Source organism: Urocampus carinirostris, chromosome 11 (genome assembly GCF_059441175.1).
Source record: "Urocampus carinirostris isolate Australia breed hairy pipefish chromosome 11, RoL_Ucar_1.0, whole genome shotgun sequence".
Classification (NCBI taxonomy): Eukaryota; Metazoa; Chordata; class Actinopteri; order Syngnathiformes; family Syngnathidae; genus Urocampus; species Urocampus carinirostris.
This window is the reverse complement of record NC_142359.1, coordinates 24,559,079-24,573,831: the sequence shown is the minus strand read 5'-3', so window position 1 is coordinate 24,573,831 and position 14,753 is coordinate 24,559,079. Positions and strand designations below refer to the sequence as shown.

Genomic DNA, 14,753 nt, shown 5'->3' with positions numbered 1-14,753 from the left:
GAATTTGTTTTCTCTATTGCCTTTGTTTACAAATAATAATGGGTCCCAAGAAAGTTGATTAGGAGAAGAAAAAGTGAAAACACTCATTGAGTTAAAGAAAGAAATTATTGCCGAATATGAGAATTTGGGTAAAAAAAAAAAGTCTTTGCCATTCAACAGCAGCCAATAGCTACACTAACCAAGACCATTTAGGAAAGGTGTCATCTGGTGGACACATGTGCCTCTGCAACTGGAAATGTCAATATTTCAGTTGTTGGTTAGCTTTCAGCACAGACTTCCTGAGGAGTGTTTTTTTCATGCTCCAAAGTTTTCATTGAGAAAGGAGGATGACATTGGAAGATAGGCCATAATTAAAGTCGCAAAATGTGTCGATAAACATTTAAAATCCAGTCCGCAAGCATTTGGAAAGGTACAATAAATTATTTCAAATTATTCTAGTTTTATTTTGTTTAATCTGTATTATCCACACATTTTAATAATTATTGTTTAGGAATACATTTGTTTCTCATATTTTGGGTATTCTATGGTGGTTTTGGAACTTATTTTTTAATATTTTTTGTATTTTGGAATATATAAAAAAAAAAGTTTTAGTGGAAAAACGGGATTAGTAATTTAACAAATTGGTAATCGAATAACCATCCCGAACAGATTATGGTCAAGTACCAAATTATGATTTGTGATGGCATGTCTGCCCTGAGACGTCTCGTTATTGGCAAAGACTGTCTCCGGTGTTATCGAACATATATTTAGTGTATGCTTTTAAAAGTTGATTAAAAAACAAACATCCTTATACTTCAAGTTGTAGTTGAGCAATTTAATTGACTTTGGAGCAAGGCCTGGGTGTAACAAAAGATATGAATGCCAAACTGCACCCTATGCCTTACTGACTGAAATCCCATCTGGCAAAAGGCGACAGGCTAAGGGACCAGTCCAGAGCATGATTGCAGGTGGCCAAACAAAATGGAGTCATGTGCAAATGCAGTCAATCCGTCGGAGAAGGACAATCAGGTTAATGCATTAGCGTAAGCTGATCAGCCGCATTGATTGAAGTCAGGGTCATGTGTATGTCATGTGCTGGCTTGTGTGTGTGTGTAAAAACAAAGCAACACGCTAGACTTGTAACACCAGTTCAGCAGTGCTCATTTGAACCTTTTCACTCCATCGCTAGTAGTCATTCATAATGTGCTCATAATGTTTTGGATTTTTTGAACACGAACATCATGAATGGTTTCATATATGATCTCTTCCTTTCATGAAAATATCACGTTGCAAGTATAAAATTCTCTGTTCTTTATCCTCTACAAAGAACAAATATTCAAAATACTCAATAACACTGTTTGTAGGACTGATAAAACCATTTCTGGAGTAGTATTGATACCACTCTTGATCATTTTAAGCCACAGAATAGTAAAAAGTATTGATACCCGTTGTATTCACGTAGTTTTGACTTGTTTTCTTCTAGACTTTTTTTCCTGGAATATAAAATCGCTCCACAGTACCATTTACAAAACGCCAAAATTGAATAATGAAACAAGCACTTGTACTCAGTTCTGGAGTACTATTGATACCACTTTTGATCATTTTTAGCCAGATGATACCTATAAATTAGGCTGATATGTACTGAATACATTACCTGTTATTAGTAAGTGAAATCTAACACGCATTAATTGTTCAAGCATACAGGTAGGCAATGCTAGTTTATGTGAACTAGAAGATGACACTAGGTTTCACAGGAAAAAAATTATGCTAGTTTTCCATGCAGAATACAATGCTACCTTACGAAAAAAAAACTCTAGATTGCATCATGGAAGTTTGTGCTTGTTTTCAGCATGAAAGCAAATGCAGGAGAAAACAATGGTGGGTTTAGTTGAAGATCATGACGCCAACTTTATTGCTGCTATTTGACGTCCAAGGAGATTTTTTGGGCGTATAAGAGGTTAGTTCAATAGAAAAAATATGATGATTCTACTTAAGAGGGGGAAGAAAATGACGCTACCTTTGTGCGCAGAAAAAGCCATTTTTTTGGCAAAGACGACTACAATGTTCGTTAACGAAGCTTACAAAGAACAACGAGGCACAAAACACACAAAAGCAAAATGTTTCTCAAATGCTGATCATGCCAAGTACGAGAAGGAATATGTATGATGCAACTTATAAATTGAAAGTCATAGATTCGTCTAAGCAAGATAAGATGCGTTTCATATAGTGCGCCAGGGGCCAAGATGTGAACACCTGAAGGAAAGGCACAACTTTCATGAAGCACAATGTTTTGCGTCATCTTCTTCAAAGCACTTTTGTTTTGAATATCCATTCCTGAAATGTTATTTTCATTTCTTTCAAACAGAAAAGTACAACAGAGACAACAGATTAAGATTGGCCATAGAAGAGAAAAACACAAGGCCTCCCCTATAATTTTTCATTTTTCAGTGCACTAATGTAACTGACCCTGTGCCCCTCCCATCTAACACCGCCCTCCGGCTGACTAATTACACACGTGGTTAATTTACGCCCCCCATGCTCACCATTAAAGGCATCTAGGTCGAAAAAGCGTATCTGCCTTGGCCCTTTGACAAGCGCATAACTGAATTAGGTTCATAACGCTAATCCAAAGTGCACTTCATGACCCACCGAGGAGCTCGGAGTGTTTAGCAGCATGCCAAAACGTGGCTACTGTTGCAAATGTGTGTACAGTATGTACCGTGGATCAAAGAGGATCATAAAGAACTGGATTCCAGTCATGAAAAATATGCTGGCACAACCAGCCAACGGCTGCACTGCAACAAAAGGGAAGGTGGGGCCACACCGCAGTTTCGTTCCTCGAAACCCGCAATATTTCCCCATTGAAATAAACACAAAGTCCATTTAGCAGACTTAGACACCCCCGAAAACAAAAAGTTGGAAGGTTATTTTAAAGAGAAAAACATCTGTAATGAATTTTCATCATGGCACAGATTAACAAAACAATTACTAAACCTTTTGCTTCAATTCCAGAGACATTGTACTGGTTATCTGTTATGTTAGCCTGCTCCAACTGGCAGAAGTAGTGCATATACAGTACTTTAATCTTCCAATAATTTGTGCTTCAAAGCCTCAGTGCATTGCAGGGTTGTGAACTGCACTCGTTCAGCTGTGATTCATTATTCCCGATTGCATATAGCTATGAGCAGGGCCGGCAGAGCACACTCTTGACAAGCCAGGTGGGTCTTATTTTTGCAGTTTTTCCCACCTAAAGTTAACAGCACTTGTGTGGCCAATATCCATTATCCTCAATCCCATATTGATGCAAGCGGGAACCAGTAGAAGGCACAATTTTCTGGCAGCATGCAGTTGTGGCACGCCCTAAATGAAATGCATTGTTGTGGCAGCGATCAATTATCCCTAGTTGACCATTGCTGAGGCCGGAGTATAGAAAGCAAATTTGTGTCGTGTGTGTCAGCTAATTTTTCCGAGCTTTCTGCCTAAAATAAAATGCATGGTTGCGGCCGTGACCCATTATTTCCCGGTTAACTACTGCTAAGAGCAGTGGCCGGAAGAGCACATGTAAAAATGGGGGTGACGGGCAATTTCACAGATTTAAGACGATTGCAGAGGGTTCTGGTCCCTATTAACCACAATAAACAATACAAAAAAGGTGTCTTTGTATCAAGCATTTTGTTCAGGGCCCCACGGCACTTATATAAACGTTTTTAGAAGCCATTATGATATAATGAGTGACTAGGAAAACGTACAGATACCTCTTGTCTATTATCTTCAATGAATTGCTAGAATATAGTTCGTTTTTTGCCAAGGACAAAGAATGCATGCTTGTGTCACATTGTGACAATTGATTTTTTTACTATGAAGCCAGACTAGTGAAAAACTTTGGCAAGTGTGCATTTATTTATGTTGCAAGCACCCAGTTATAGACACGGCGCCAGCCAGCCTCTCGTATTAGCTGTCTGCCCACCCGCCCCATCTGCCCCCTCCTGTTTTTAAACACAAGGCATCAGCCCCTTCCCCCACTCTCCTTTTTCTTTTTCTTCTCCTTGCAGGCAGCACACTCAATCACTCCCCCTCTCAACATCTCAGCCTCCATTCCAATGAATGCACAATCCCCCCCCTTCAGCTGTGAGGGGGCAGCCCCCACATAGCCGAGGAGGGAGAGTGTCAACCAATAATCCCTCCACTGCACATCTGCAGGGTCTAACACGGAAGTAGACAATCATGTCCAAGCACAACTCCAAAAGCTCAACTGTCAAAATTTAACATTAAAACCAAATTCACAACATCTTGGTTGTTATCAAAAAGACTGTAATCACTTCCCGTTCGCCGTAATCAAATTGAGCGCGCACGTCAGTTTGCATCATGATAATAACATCATCAATGCAAGAGAATCGGCATCCTAAACAGATTAGCATGCCGCGTCGTGGCGGGTGTGTGTTGACCCGAGATGAACCACGCCGGGCACGCCGCTACAGAAAAACTGCAGCTGAACAGGAAGAGATTTACAGGAGAATAAAGAGACGGAAAGAGAAAATAATGATAATGCTTCACTTCCGTGGAGGTGGGGGTAGCGCGAGTGGAGTTGTTAGGGGGGAGGGTTATTTTGCAACAAATGGAAGAGTGCGACTCTAGAGCAAAGGTGTCAAACTTATTTTCACCAAGGGGCCAAATCAATGTAATTGTTGTCAACAAAGGGGCCTGATAATCACAAATAAATGCAATAAATACAATTGAATAGTACTTAAATTAAACATAATTACTCAATATTACATAACTCTGATTTCATTCATGTCACAAACGTTACAGTTGTATTGGGGAAAAAACTACACATACAGGACTATATCAGTAAATAAGAATGTGTGATAAAGTTCCTTATTTTCTGGACTAAAAAAAACAAAATCAAAAACGTCAAAGATTAAGGATTTGCTACAAATAAAATAGAACAAGCCTTTAATCATTGCTGATTATGGCTTACAGTCTACTAGTATACTTTTATAATAATTATAATAATAATTTCCTTTGTATTGTCATTCTTTGTAACAATGTACACAGAACGAAATGTCGATACACCTGACCCGTTGTAGCGGGTCGATGCATCCGCAGCCAGAGGGCGCCGCCATTATACCAATTAGGTATGTCTCGGTCGAGGCGCGAACCAGCGACCTCCCAGTCTCAAAGCGGGCACACTACCATCTAGGCTACTGAGCTGGGTTTTCCATGATATCCTAATATCATTAGATGAGCTTTTTTCGGTTCTCGTCATAATCAGCAATATTAAAACGAGATAAGAAATGATTTGTAATGAATCTAGAATTTATGCCATTAAAAAAAATGTAGCACAAAAAGTAACTTCATAACAATATTCTTATTTTAGGAGACAGTCCTGTATTTGTTATAAACTAATCTATCTATATACACACCGAAAACCATAACCCCTAGTGGGAGAAGGCTTGAGTCAGACATATTCACATTCTCCAAATGTCAAATCCTTTTGGCTCTTCCCAACCTGACACTGAACATAGAGCCCACAGCTAAACCAAAGACAACAAACTAGCGTGTAGTATCGCAGAGCTGTCACTTTGTGGGTATCTTAGTCGACACGCATTGAGAGAAATTTAGTTTTTTTCTCAAATCACTCTTTTGAGCAACTCATTTTTAGATGCTTACGACAAAACATTAGGAGACGGCAACATTTGGCCCGCGAGCAATGAGTTTGGCACACTATAGTGCGAGATGAGTTTCTAGGAATCTTGAGACAAAGGGGTAGGTTCTTAAATTAGGACCCACACATAAACAGACGCGCGCACACACACACACACACACACATATATATGGATCATTAGCTTTTGGCAGACAGCAGAACAAGTGTTGTGTTTCTCACGCTGCACAAGCCAGCTACTTTTAGCTCCACACTGACCGCAGACGAGACAAGCGACATACACACACACACACACAAAACACACTCGCTCAGTCTGGGTATGGGGGGCCCAAGAAAGAAGTAGAGAGTCCGCTGCTACAAACTCCAGGGTGTGCACATCTCTGGTGACTCAAGCTGTAGTAGGGAATGCCGAGCAGCAACTCCACTTCCTGAGTGCTCAGGAAAATCAGGCTGGTGTCCCAAAGTGAATAGCATCGGACATTACGCAAAGTGTGCTATTATGGAGCACGGGTGCAGACAGGAGAATTTACCAGAGTCGTGAACATAGCCCAGAAAATCATGGGCTGCTCCAAACCCAGACAAGAAGACATTGCTGACGCAATAGATCTCTTGAAACAAGAACTACTAGGCTCAGAAACAGTTGATAAATTATTTAAACTTTATTAAAAAAGGGGAAATTTACAATATTGTGACCATCAAGGTTTGATATAGATTCTATAAAAAGATACATTTGACTTCGGTCATTAATGAAAAACAATTATGAATATTAACGGTTGAAAATTTAAGGATCAATCAAGAAAAAGGTTAGGGAATAAGATGGCAATCGATTAGTTGTTGCACTTCTACTCTCCTTTGGGCAACCGCCACCCGGTACAAGCTCAAAAAACGATGACATTGCACTATTATTCATCGATCTGATAAACTTAAAACTCAGGAATAGTCTCCAAGCATTACTTTGTAAATATGTTCTCATCCATCCTTACATTCTTGACATTAAGGTTTTATCTTAATATTCTATTTTAAGTCTCTTATGACATGTTTATTCTGGAGTGGCATGTCTAATATTGAAACACTTGTTATCACAATTAGAATAAAGACAAATCTAAACACACAAAAAAATGATAACTGAAATTCCCTGCTCTCTGGATGATCCCAGAATAAATGAAATACACATTTCTTGCTTATGTATAGAAACATGTTTATGCATATTTTTTTCTCCCCACTTATTTTGGAAACATGTTGCTGCCTATGTCATTCTACTATTTTTCATTGCACTATTGTTCCTATACACTTAAAGCTCAGACCGGTCTCCAACTAGCCTACTACTTTATAAATACAGTATCTAACCTAATATTGTTGCTGTTTTTTTAAAAGTATTTTCTGACATGTTTCCACTGGAGTGTCACTTTCACCAATCTGGTTGTAAACAATGTTCACTACGTTGCTATAAACGACAATGAAGACAATCCCTATTCGAGTAAGTACTCATGAGCGAGTGGGGGGATTTAAACGTTTAAATGACAAACTCGTCTTCTCCATTTTGCGGAATTTCCTGTCAATGACCACGGAAGCTCAAATTGGGGATGCCCCGTGACATCAACATTCCGTCAGCGGCGTTGGGCACAACCCCAGCCGGGGTACACAAGCCCCCTTTGTGCGGCATTCCTTCCTGCCCGCTAGCATACTAGCTAGCTTAGCTTAGCTTAGCCCCTCTCCCGTGCGCTTCAACTACTTTCCCCCTCAGCTTTTGTCTGAAAGACGGGAAGAAGAGAGGGGGCAAGGTACAAAAATAATTTGAAAAAAAATCCAACCTTGGCTTGGAACGACAGCCAGCTCAGCAGATTCCCGGCAGCTTCCCCGGCAGATCTCCGACGACCCTGCCGCCTGCCCGCACTGGCAGCTTTGTGCGTTTTCCCTTTAAATCGCTCCGGCTGCTTCTCACGCGCACGCGCACAAATCAAGCCTATATAATACAAGTGATGCACGGCAATGTTGTCTACAAATATAATTAATCCTCGCCGAAAATCCTTTTTGTCGTCTGTTAAAAGTATAATAAAGATAATAAAGAAATGCCTAAATAAAGACTGATTTAGGAGCTCTCCCCTTTTACGTGCTTCCTCCTTCTCACCCTCTATGGATATTGCGTCTCACTTTTTTTCCCTCAGTCGTCAAACAAAGAAAGGAAAGGAATAGAGAGAGATCACGCACGCGCACACATGCGCGATTTGAGCCCACTCAACAGCCACCCCCCCCCCCCCATTTTTTTTCCATTTTTTTCCTTCTTACTCTCTGCCTTTTCTAAAAATGCACACGCACAGAAGCAGGCCAGCACGTCCCCCTCCCTCACTCGTTCAGCCTGATATGCCCTGGTTCTTATTCCCCCCCCCCCACTTGTGTCAGGCAGATGGAATTGGAGAGCGCACAATCGCTCCACGCCCCGGTGCGTGCGCGCATGCGCAAACCCGCAGCAGATCTCAAGCAGGTAAGCACGGCCTGGAAAGGGATGGGCGCGCCCAGGCTGTACTTGCCCAAGACACAGCAAAGGAAATGGCTAAGCGCAGGGGTGTCAAACTCATTTTAATTCGGGGGCCACAGGGTAGATCAAACATTCTCTCAAGGGCCGGACTAGTAGATTAGAGAGAAAGAAAAAAGAGAGAAAGAAAGAAGAGAAAGAGAGGGAGAGAAAGGTGGACAGGGTAGGACAAAGAAAGAAAGAAAGAAAGAAAGAAAGAAAGAAAGAAAGAAAGAAAGGGAGAAAGAGAGAGAGAGAGAAACAACACAGATAAAATGAGAAAAAGTGAGAGGGGGGGAAGAAAGAGAGAAAGAAAGAAATCCAAAGAGAAATAGAAAGACAAAGAGAGAAGGAGATAAAAAAAGGAAAGAATGAGAGAGAGAGAGAAAGAGTCTTATTGAGAGATGCGTAAAGAAAGATAGAGAGAAAGAAAGACATTCAAAGAGAAATAGTTTTAAGGAGAGAAAAGAGAAGGAGAGTAAGAGAGAAGGGGAGAAAGAGAGAGAATGAGAAAGAGGGAAAAGAGAGAAAAGGAAGATAGAGCAAAAGAAGGTAAACAGACACAGAGGGAAAGAAACGAAGAGGAACAAAGAAAGAGAAAAAGAGAGACAGAGAGAGTAAAAGAGAGAGCGATAATGAGAGAAAAAGGGGAGAGAGAGAGAGAGAGAGAGAGAGAGAGAGAGAGAGAGAGAGAGAGAGAGAGAGAGAGAGAGAGAGAGAGAGAGAAAGGAAAACAAGTACAGCATTTGTGAGAGGCACCTGGCTTTGTCAACATCAAGTGGACATATTTCAACCTGCAGCTTGTTTTTCTCTTGCGCTTCTCTGAGCATTGTCTCACAGGCCGGATTCAGTCCCTTGACGTGCCTAATCTGGCCCGCGGGCCGCCACTTTGACACCCTTGGGCTAAGGGATCCAACCAACCGACCAATCAACGATGAATGTCCTACACTACTATCGTGAAAACACACAAAGAAAGGCGAATTCAACATAAAGGTTAATGTGTAGATTGAAAGATAAAGAAATGACTGTTTTAATATTTGTATTTTTTTATAATAAAAAATCAATTGCCCTTAATTTGCCTAATATTTTAAATGTTGCGTAAAAACTCCTTTTCGTTGAACTTTGTCAGCGATGGAAAGCATCTTCCTTCGTCTTTTGTGATTTTATGGGCCCATAGCGGTTTGCTGCTTTTAGAGCAGGGGTAGGTAACCGATGGCTCAGGAGCCATATATAGCTCTTTTCATGAGTACATATGGCTCCGAAATAAAATGTAACTATTGCACATCTCTCTGTGGCGTTCCAAAGTCAAGTGATTCCATCCCGATTTTGGTCCATATAAAGCCGAAGCAACTTAATGCAGAAGTTCGATAAGAAACCATTTAAACTGATAAATAAGGACTTTGATTGGCAAAGGACTTTAATTGGGTGAGCAGTACTGGTGGGCGGATACATGTACACAGCGCAAGGCACTTCCTTCTCTCAGTCTACACTGAAAGTGAATATGACGATATGCTTATCGTTTGCAGTAATTTGTGAGATGCACATTTTTTTTGAAACCGTTATTAAGGACAAATTTCATGGAAAAAAATTGCCTCAACTCTCTTAACTTAAGGTGGAAGACAAATTGTCTCATCTCATCTCATCAGCTACACCGCTTATCCTCAGTAGGGTCGCGGGGGTGCTGGAGCCCATCCCAGCAATCATTGGGCAGTGGGCAGGGGACACCCTGAACTGGTTGCCAGCCAATCGTAGGGCACACGGGGACAGACAACTCACTCGCTCATTCACACCTAAGGACAATTTGGACCGGCCAATCCACCTGAAATGCATGTTTTTAGAATGTGGGAGGAAACCGGAGTGCCCGGAGGAAACCCACGCAAGCACGGGGAGAACATACAAACTCCGCACAGGAAATCTGGAGCTGGATTTGAACCCACGCAGGAGGTTCCCAAGACATGAACTGTGCCGCACATGCGCTAACCACCGCGCTGCCGTGCTGCCAAGACAAATTGTAAATGGGATATTTACATTGTTTTGGGACACAGCATTTGGCATTATTGTCATTTCATACATTTGATTAAATCATCAAATGACACACAGTGAAATAAAATGTGCTGAAGAACTAGCTTTTGTCTAGAGAGCGTGTTAGGCAGTTATTTTCCATTTTGACTGAAAATATATGATATGGCTTCCTCAATTTCTTTTGAAATTTTTTTTTGCTTTTATGGCTCTTTGGGTGAAAAAGGTTCCTGACCCCTGTTTTAGAGAAACTCGACATTGAAAACGACTTTCTCGTACATAATCTCGGTCCGTCAAGCTGTTTTAAAATGGGCGGGACTACTCTTTAGCCAACGCAGAACACAATGCACGCCGAAAAGCATTCGACTAGCAAAACAGCGAAAAGTAAACCGTGATACAGCAAGGGATTACTGTACAACATAGAATATGTTCCTCAATCTCATTGTCCGAGTGCCAGCCACGTGTGTACTGAAGCCGGAATTCCAGAGTCGGCAAAAAAAGAACTTGGCAGAAAGAACGGGATGAGGGCTGATGAGATGGAAACTGTAGCGCCGAGTATCAGGACGCACTCCCTGACTAGGAGCGAAAGGAAATATAGGCGCTCCGATTGCACTCATTGACTCCTCTTCTGCACCCACCACGGCACATCCGCCCTTTATAAGAACACTCTCGAGGCATTTTGGACTAGTATCTACACGCGTGCGGATGTGTCATGGGGAAAATATCGGCCTGGCCCGGTTAAATGAGGACGGAGCAAAGAAAACGGGGCAGCGCAAGACAAGACCGATTGATGACAGTCAAAAATAAATATACTGTGAAATCTTGGTACTTGAATGACCCTGTATTCAAACTAAACAGTATTTCACCTCAAAAATTGAGGTATTTTAGCAGTGTCTGAAACTCATGACAAAAAGTTACCGGACACCAGTGCAGGCAACTTTTTAGAGTTTTTCACAACTTGAAACAGAATAAGACGAATAATCGAGAAAAAAAAAACATTGTCGCAAAGTATTAAGGATTAATAATCAGAACTTATAACAAAACAACACTTAAAAATTAAGTTTATTATAATTCTACTTATAACATTCATTGCATATATATGACATCACTGTTTTCCATCTGCCATCAGTATGTACCGGTATTTATTTATATCCATTGCAATGTTTGTGTTGCGTCGTCTGCTAAAAGCCACGTGAACTCCTCTTTCCACGATGCTCTTAATGTAAGTTTACGTTTTGTAGCGTCATACATTTGTTTAGCTTCTTTTGAATCTTTCTTCTGGGGCTGGGGTTTTTGCTTGATTCCTAACCACTTATTCATTTTTCTTGTGTTCTCTGTCCGCCTACTTTGGATAATGATATGCAAATGTCCGACCTTATAATGCTCGGGAAAGTCCGGAAGTACGAAGTTATTCGACGCAGGCTTCTGATTGGCTGCCGAGTATGCAAATTGCCAAACGAACCGAAATTCCGAAATGTTCAAACCGAACGAATAGTTTGAAATCGGAATAAAGCAAACGTTTGATTTTAAAAAATAAAAGAAGAAAAACAAAAGATTTTTTTTCTTTCTATCTTGAAAAAGGTGTCGACCACCTGGGCAGAGATGTTGTGTAAGTTGTACGCCCGACGTAAAAGATGCACGCCCCGGGCGTCCGGGCAGACGTTATTTCAGACACTGATTTTAGCTTGAACATGAAAATTTAGGGATTTGTTTTATCAGAATGACGGGTATTTACGGTTGTTCAGGTGTAGGTTTTATGAGAAATTTGGCACTTATGCAAGTTTAGGTACACGGTTTATTAATATTTACTTATAAATGGGTTTTATTCCTAATTTGGGTATTTTTGGTTGTCTAGGTCTATGTTTAAAAATTATTCATATTTAGAGTCTTTTAGGTATTGTCAGGACCAGAACAGGAAACAGGACCCACACGCGTAACGTTACTCAGTTTTATTGGGGAAAAAAGATAGGAGCACACACTCGATCCGGTGATCATTGGTCGCGGGGAGTAGGTTGCTCAGCCACGGTGTTGGGAACAGAAAAAGTTGAAATCAAACAGGTCATGGCAGAAGAAAAGCAAGAGCAAAAATACAGGAAAAACAGAGATTTGCAGACGTACCGACAAAAGGAGATTGACTGGACAGGGTTTAAATACAAACAGGGAGCCAATCTGTCAATGAGCTTCAGCTGGCACCCACGGGCGGGGCCAATTGGTTGCCATGGCAACGTCATAGAAGCTGGCGCCACACCGCGGGGGCCAATTGGGCGCCATGGCAACCGTGACAGGTACATAGATTATGGGATTTTTGGTATTTATGCTTGTTTAGGTCCATGGTTTATACATAATTGTGGTTTTTATGCTTGTTTGAATATGTACACGTTTTATTTTATTTTTGGGTATTTGTGGGTGCTTAGGTACACATTACATTAATATTTTGTGTATTTATGGTTGTTTAGGTACACATTTTATTATCTATGCTTATTCCGTTACACATTTCATGAATATTTGGGGTATTATTTGCTTGTTTTGATACATGCTTTATACATATTTTGGGTATTACTGTAGTAGTATCTTAGGTACACACGATATTAATATTTTGGGTATTTGGGGTTGTTCAGGCACACGTTTAATGGGAAATTTAGTACACATTTTATGACTATTTGACATACTTTTTGCTTGTTTAAATACTTGTTTTATCCATATCTTCGGTAATTGTGGGTGTTTGGTACATGGTTCATCAATATTATGCTTATTTACGATTGTTTAGGTACATATTTTATAATAATTTTGGTATTTTTGCTTGTTTTGGTATGTTGTCTTCATATTTTCTCTATTTAATGTTTTCAAGGTACACAATTTATTATCATTTAGGGTATTTGTTGTTGTTAAAGTATACCTATTATTACTATTTTGGGTATTGATGGTTGTTTAGGTACACTTTTTATGATAACTGTAGTATTTATGCTCGCTTAGGTACATGTTTTATGAATATTTGGTGTATTTGAAGCTGTTAAGGTACATGTTTTATGAGGATTTTGGTATTCATGCTTGTTTGTTTTATCAGCACAAAAGAACATGTTGGTAGTTTTGGGCGGAAAAGGACACAAAACCAGTTTTTACCTTTGACGAATACAGACGCTCCCCTACTTACGACCATTTGACTTACGTAAAACGGTAGATACGAAAAAAAAAATCAGGATGTCGAAAATATTTTGGACATTGCTGTAAGTTAGATTTTGTATTGTGTGCACCTTTTTCAGAGTACAGGACATTACTGTAGTGCTTTTTTCTGTCACTACCGGTGTGTGGTGCTGTGAGAGGTCACCCAGCATCCACCCAAAAGAAGAAATCAGGCTTCTACTTCCTAGTTTGTGTGTAAACATGCAGTACAGTGCTATGTGTACTGAATCCCTAGCGCGCTCAGAAATTTGACGTTTTTATTGTTTAATATCTTGCTCATGGTGTAAAGTGTAAAGTGTAAAGAAGAGGCGAGCCGTTTTAACATGAAAGTGGGATAAGAAAGCTTGATGCGGTTGAGAAAATGGTCGGAACGCTCTTTTTCTCCCACTTTTTACCACGGAGGAGGACCTCTTCCAAAATTGAGTTAAACCTCACTTATTTATCTTTATAGAGAAAATTATTTTATGAAATGTTTATTTTTTAGTGTAAAACAACACAGGTTACTTATACAAGCCTAAAAACATACATTCCATACAAAGTATAGCACTGACGCAACTAACTAGTTCAACTTACGAACGATCGTCCGGAACCCGTTTGTAAGTAGGGCAGCGTCTGTACAGTGATAATATTTGACACAACATGATGCTAGTTATCAGGCGGGCTAAAACAATGCTAGTTTTCAGCGCAGAAAAACATGATGTTAGAAGATGAAGCTAGTTTCAGGCGCAAAAGGTACGATGAATACAAACATTGATGTAATGAGATGGAATTGAATGCCTTTTTGTATGTTATCTACATAACTGGTGGTTTCGGGGTTTGGATTCGGTAATCAACGCTGCGACATGTGTTTGATTCCCGTTGCACCGAATGTTTTGCGGTTGTGGTCAGCGATATTTTTGACAAATACGGCATGAACTACCGAAAAACTTTGTGGATAATACAATAACTTAACTTAGAGTTCTTTTAAAAAATGTGTTATACACAACTTAAGAAGAGGCTCACCTAGAGAAGCTGACATGATTGTCAATCATCTTGTTGCTATGGGTACCCAAAAACCCCAAAACCTTGAAAAAATAACAGAAGAAAAATGTTGCTTTTTGGTCAGTTTGAGTCTCTGTAGTTCGTATTCTTCTTTGTGCTTTTTTGGCGCTCGTTTCGGGTCGCAGGACACGATTCGGCAAGAGGGCAAATAATACACACGGTCACTTTATTAAGAAAAACAATCCATGTCTCATCAAACAAAACTAGATGTGACATAAACCACAAACAAAGAACAATCGGAATGCAGCGGACAGATTTAGGACACACACAAACATGATAACAACACACAAAACACACAAGCGATAAAAAAATAGAAAGAAAATTGCAAAAAAGGATTATGGTAGCATGATGCAAAGTGAC

The 14,753-nt window shown here is 40.2% G+C and overlaps 1 protein-coding gene across 2 annotated transcripts in view; it reads right to left on the bottom strand.

The window, feature by feature from the left end:
* Nucleotides 1-14,753, bottom strand: part of kdm6ba (lysine (K)-specific demethylase 6B, a) — a 94,691-nt gene that overhangs the window by 45,841 nt on the left and 34,097 nt on the right. The window contains exon 1 of one of the 2 annotated variants that reach the window (XM_088346982.1): nucleotides 7,453-7,745. The exons of the other annotated variant lie outside the window; for it this stretch is intronic. The gene's annotated coding sequence lies outside the window, so the exon portion shown is untranslated. Of the gene's footprint in view, nucleotides 1-7,452; nucleotides 7,746-14,753 lie in introns of those variants that run through there. 2 annotated transcript variants of the gene reach the window in all.